This window comes from Hipposideros armiger, unplaced genomic scaffold (assembly GCF_001890085.2).
Source record: "Hipposideros armiger isolate ML-2016 unplaced genomic scaffold, ASM189008v1 scaffold_490, whole genome shotgun sequence".
Lineage (NCBI taxonomy): Eukaryota > Metazoa > Chordata > Mammalia > Chiroptera > Hipposideridae > Hipposideros > Hipposideros armiger.
Window position 1 is genome coordinate 1,072,479 of NW_017731840.1, and position 6,380 is coordinate 1,078,858.

Sequence of the window (6,380 nt, forward strand, 5' to 3'; positions counted from 1 at the left end):
TATATATATATATATATATATATATATATATATATATATAGTCATGGGATGTGGAGTATAGTGTGGGAGGGGAGTCAAGGGATTTGTAATAGATATGTATGATATTGCGGGGAAATAGGGCTGCGGATTGGGGGAGGGGGGTAGTCACATCGAGGGGTAAAAAGTATAACTATTGCACTGTGTTGTACAGCTGAAACTAATTCTAAAACATGTGTATTTCATAATAAAAAATAATTTAATTAAAAAAACAGAAACAAAAAAATTTTTTAATAAATAAATAAATAAAATATGCTTGATGAATAGTATTGTATAAACTATGTATGGTGTCAGACGGGTAGTAGACTTATTGAGGGAATAACTTTATAAATTATATAAATGTTTAACCATTAAGCTGTACACCTGAAACTAATATAAAATAATATTCAATGTTAACTATAATTTTAAAAAACAGCCACAAGGATGTGTAGTGTAGCATAGGGAATATAGTCAATAATGTTGAATAACTGTGTACATTGTCAGGAGGGTAGTAGGCTTCTGGGGTTATCACTTTGTGAATTACATAAATGTCTGATCAACATGTTATTCTGTATGCCAGAAAATAATAGAAAAATAAATAAAGTATATGGGGAGCCAGCTGGGATCAGCCAGGGACACTGAGGCTGTGAGCTCGCAAGCTACAGGCCTCTATGTTAGCATAAGCAGCTCGAGAGCAGCATGGGAAGGTTGCTGACCCATCTCCACTGTGCCCCGGAAGAAGAGCAGCTAACATCACAGACAACCTTAAAAGTTACAGAGTGGATAGTCATCCTGTTAACAGTTTCCACTTGTTATACTTTGTTCTGTTCTACATCAGAAAGATTGCTCCTTGCTTAGTAATAAGGGAACTGCTCCCTGATAAGAAAAAACTGTTTCCTATATAACCAGTGTATATCCAATAAACGAGGTCTCAGTCTGCCATCAGTAGTCTGAGCCCCTCCTGTTCCCCCACACACAAGAAAAAGAGTGTGAGCTCTGAGCAACATGGTCGCCAGTTCGATTCCCTACCTGAGCTGAGCTGCCACTGAGCTGCCAACAAGTGGCAGGATGGCTCACTAAAAAAAAAAAAGTAGTTATAGGGTATAGCATAAGGAATATAGTTAATAATATTGTAATAACTAGGTATAGTGCCAGGTGGGTACTAAACTAGTGAGGGGAAGCACATCTTAAATTATATGAATGGAAATATAAAATAAATTTTAAAAAATTTTAAGTCATATTCTCACAAACATCGGAAAGGATATTGAATCTATAAAATCGGTATCAATATTCCTGAATGAGTAATAATCTGAGATATATTTCTAAACTCAAATGGAAATGACAAGTACAATCCACACCCTTTACCCACACAATCACAAAGAATTTAATGAGTCCAGAGAATTAACTTGAGAAATTTATGCAAAAAATCAGAGAGGGATAAATATATGAATATTAGACTAAAGATATGAGGGTTTTGAGGGGAATGATACAGTTGTCTCTTGTGGGGCAGCCCACTTGTGTGGATGGTGTGGACCCAAAACTAACCACATCTTTCCTTCCACAGTGATATTTCTGGGCTGAGCATGTGATTCACGGTAACATGGCTAGGGGGATTAGGATTTCTACTCAGTAATTGTAAGAAGAGGTTTGCCTGGGTGTGAATGAGGAAGATAATAACCTTGAAAGGTGCTGGAAGCTATCTTGATACCATCTGAGAAGTTAGTGTGGAGATGAAGGCAATACACGGAGGAGTATAGAGCCAGAGGAATTGACAGAAACAGGGACTCTTCTCATTCCCTGGATAAAACATGAACTCCTTCTAGATTTTCAGAGACAAAACCAATATATCTCATTTACTATGTAATCTAGTTTAAGTTGGGCTTTCTGTTATATTCAATTAATACGGAGATGGACGAAAGACTCAGAATACGTATTTAAAAGTAAACCCATGGGAAAAAAAGAAAAAACAGAATCAATGCAGTTAATGTAAGAAACAAAGACAACTTCATTGAACTAAATAAACTAAACTGAACTAAAGAAACCTTAGTCAGAAAAAGTTCACTAAGTACTAGCAAAATTAATTAAAATAATGCTGTGCCCGAGCATTTACTTAGATTTTTTTTTAATTTCAAGAATAAAAAACCCCAGAAGCATCAAAGGAAGGAAGGAAGGGAAGGAGAGAGTGAGGGAGGAGAAGAATGGGACAGAAAAGGGGAGAGAAAGGAAGTGGGAGGTGGAGGAAGAGGAGGAGTAAAAAAGGGGAGAAGAAGAAGAAAAGGAAGAAAAGAATTCTAATGGAACAAAAAACCTGGCTTCAAACTTCTTGCAATCCTGACAAAAGACTTTCGAAGAGTCTATTTTTTAAAGGGAAAAATCATGTTAAAAGAATTAGAATAATCTATGCCTAGACAAATTGTCTACTTGTGCAAGAAACTTACATTTTTATTTATGAAAAGCCCCCCAAAATTATAAAACTAAAGCAGGAAATGCCAGTCGACTGAGAGATAATCCATGTACAAGAATTTGCATAGAAACTTCACAATGAACACTGGTGGAAAGGTTGAAATTCACTTGTTTAACTAGAGTTCAGTGTAAATAATTATTTTTTGAAAATTTCTTAAATAATCATTAATTATGTAAAATAGTAACATTTAAATAATAATCAATCAGGATATAAAGTTCCAACATAGAAAAAAATTGAAGAGTTCTGAAACAAATAACCTAAGTCATATAGTGTTTCAGAGTATAGAACAATAAATTGTGGAGTATGGGGAAAGCCTTGCAAATCATGACTAATAACAAAATCTTACAAAGATATCACAGACAGAAAAAACAACTAGCCAATTTTGTTTTTGAATCAATGTGCAATGCTCTAACTGGAATACCAGAAATACAATCTAACAGATAATTCAAAGAATAATACATACTATGAAATTTGTACAAGAGATCATGTTGTTTACCAAACCTCTTTTTTTTCCCCACCTGTGCACACAGCTGCACTGCATTTCCCAGCCTTCCTTGTATCTTAGATGGAATTATGTGACTACTTCTCACAAGTGGAATGTGAGTGTAGTAAGGAGTGCCACCACCTACCGGAGTTGGTGTACTGATCTCCATGTTCTCTTTCTTCTCTACCTACAGATCAGAATCAGGGGATCCAGAAAGGACCCTAGGCCACTAACTAATGAAAACATATATCCCAGCATTTTAAGGAAGACAGTCTGGGGGGAAATTAATATAATGCATCACAATAGAAAATTCAAGAGGAAGAGAAAACCATATAATTATGTCAGTAGATGTGAAGAAAACATTTAAGATTTAATGTCCATTATTGATTTAAAACTATTTTTTTAAATTTAGAGAAACTATGAATAAATGGATACATTCTTTAAAGTGGTAGCAAATACCAACTTGAAAGTAATATTTAAATCAATTGTACAGCACAATGGTACAATTTTAGAGATATTTCAATTAAGGCAAAATAATGACAAAAAAGTTCTAGCCATTACATAAGAAAAGAAGCTTAAAAGTTGTCATCATTAAGAAGAAGAAGACAAACATATCATTCACATGTGCTGAATACCTATAATAATTAACTGATGTATTTGAATTAATAATAAAATTTAACCTGGTAGCTAAATTAAAACAAGTATACAAAATTCCTGATTTTTCTTTGCATCATAAATGAGAGAAATCCTATAACAAAGATCCACCTTAAAATAGAAAAACAAAAAAAATAAAGAAAAAGAGAGAAGGGACTTGGGATGAATACAGAGAGACAAGTATCGGATCAATGTATGAAAATTTTAAAACATTATTAAAACATTATTGAATGATGCAGAAGAAAAATAGAATATATTGAGAAACATGGCATGCTAAATTCTAGTTAAGAAAATGCAGTAATAAGACTTCCAGTAAGTTGGTGGAATAGACAGACACTGTACCAACTGCCTCCCAAGATCACACCAAAATTACAAATAATTCATAAAATATTCAACCTCGGAAGTCCCTTAAACACTAGATGAACAGAACCTTTAAACCAGTGGTTCTCAACCTGTGGGTCGTGACTCCTTTGGGGGTCGAATGACCCTTTCACAGGGGTCGCCTAAGACCATCGGAAAACAAAAAGATATTTGCATTACGATTCATAATAGTAGCAAAATTACAGTTATGGAGTAGCAACGAAAATAATTTTATAGTTGGAGGTCACCACAACATGAGGAACTGTATTAAGAGGTCATGGCATTAGGAAGGTTGAGAACAGCTGCTGAGTCTAAACAAAGGACTTAAAGAGGAGGCCACATCGAGTCTGGTAGGAGGGGCAGAGATGAGAAAGGGCGAACCCTGTGAGTGACACCTCAGCAGTGGGGAGGCTTCTCCAGTTGGGGGAGAGATCCTCTGGCCCCACACTGCACTCACCAGCCCAGAGTTACTTTGCCGGGAAGAGGAGTTCTACGATAGCTGGCAGTAGAAATTAGTGAGGACTCTCTTTGCTCAGCTCAGTGAGGCTGAGGGAGGCTGGAGAACCAGTGGAGCCAGCACACAGACTTGCTCGCTGGTGAGCACTTACCCAGTCCCTGGTGGAGGGAGTAACTGTGTGAGCGAGGCCCAGGAGCCTGCGGGGGAGGACGGAACTGAGTGTCTTTGGCACAGGAGATGGAGGTTTTGGGACCATAGTTCCCCTGGTGTGGAGCTTGCATATGAGTAGTGTACAGGGGTGCACCATTTTTCAGGGCTGGGACATCCCACAGAGGCTCAGGTGGGACCACATTGGTCTGGTTGAATTGGTGCAGGAGTGCGTGTGTGCGTGCAGGCGCATGCATCCTTGGATCCTGAACCTCCACACAGCTTGTGCTGTGTAGCCAGGGAAATGTCTGGCAGGTGCGCTCTGGCTATAAAAGGCTGTTCACTGAGATGTGGGAGTGTGTGAACCGCCTTTGGTCCCTGCTGTCTGCCAGGGTGGTGATTGGCTGTTGGGCTGCTCAGCCTGATCTGCCAGTGGCTGATTGGAACAGGCTGAGACTGGGAGTTTTCCTGGGAGTGTTGGGCTGTGAGCTGTGTGCCTGCATGATTCAGCAGGGGCTTTCCTGGCAAGTTTGTGCAGGCTGGTTGCCAAAGCAGGAGAGCACATGCTGCTCTGACTTGATGGGGGCCACTGACCACATCCTGTGGTGCCTTGGGGGCCTGCCCACCCACCTAGAGCTGTGTTGCCAGGGACACCCTGAAGCCCTGGTGCCTGGCCCCACCTCCGCAGGCCACAGAGGGTTTTTATTAGCAGCAGACAGCCTGCAACAGACTCTGAGGATTCTTGGTGGTGAGCACAGTTCCAGAGCACACAGCAGTTAATTGCGGGAAGCTCACTGAAAGCCTGAGAGGGAGGCTGGCGCATGACTCACTGAGCACTCCCCCCCAACAGCTGGTGCTGAGTCACCCAGAGTGTCTCACAAGTGGTCTGCAGATTAAAGCAGGCAGAGAACCCTCTTTTTTCTTCTTTTTTCTTTTTTCCCCTAGACGATCTATTTAATACATCGAAGCAATCACAGAGCAACAGCCAGAATGAAGAAGCAAAGAAACACGTCCCATGTAAAAGATCAGAAAAAACTCTAGAAATGGCACTAAATGAAACAGAGGTATCCAATCTTTCAGAGACAGAGTTTAGAACACTGATGAAAAGAGTGTTTAAGGAACTTAATGAGGACATAAAGAGAGACAGAGAAAAAATTAAAAGCAACCACTTAGAACTAAAGAATACAATAACTAAAATGAAGAACACACTTGAAGGAATCACCAGTAGATTACATAAAGCAGGGAACTATCAGTGATTTAGAAGACAAAATAGCAGAAATCACCCAGTTGGAACAACAAACAGAAAAAAGTATAAAAAACAATGAACATAGTTTAAGAGACCTGTGGGACAACATCAAGTGCAACAACATTCGCATCATAAAAATACCAGAAAGAAAAGAGAAGAAACAAGGGAACGAGAATGTATTTGAAAAAATAATGACTGAGAAATTCCTTACCCTCGTGAAGGAAATTGACATACAAGCCCAGGAAGTGCAGAGAGTTCCAATCAAACTGAACCCAAACAGGTCCACACCAAAGCATATCATAGTTAAAATGGGAATCGTTAAGGACAAAGACAGAATCCTAAAAGCAGCAAGAGAAAGACAGCAAGTTACATACAAAGGAACTCCTATAAGACTAACAGCTGACTTTTCAACAGAAACTCTGCAGGCCAGAAGGGAGTGGCAGGAAATATTCAAAGTGACACAAAATAAAGTTCTACAACCAAGATTGCTCTATCTAGCATGGCTATCACTTAAAATTGAAGGAGAGATAAAGAGCTTCTCAGAAAAGAATAA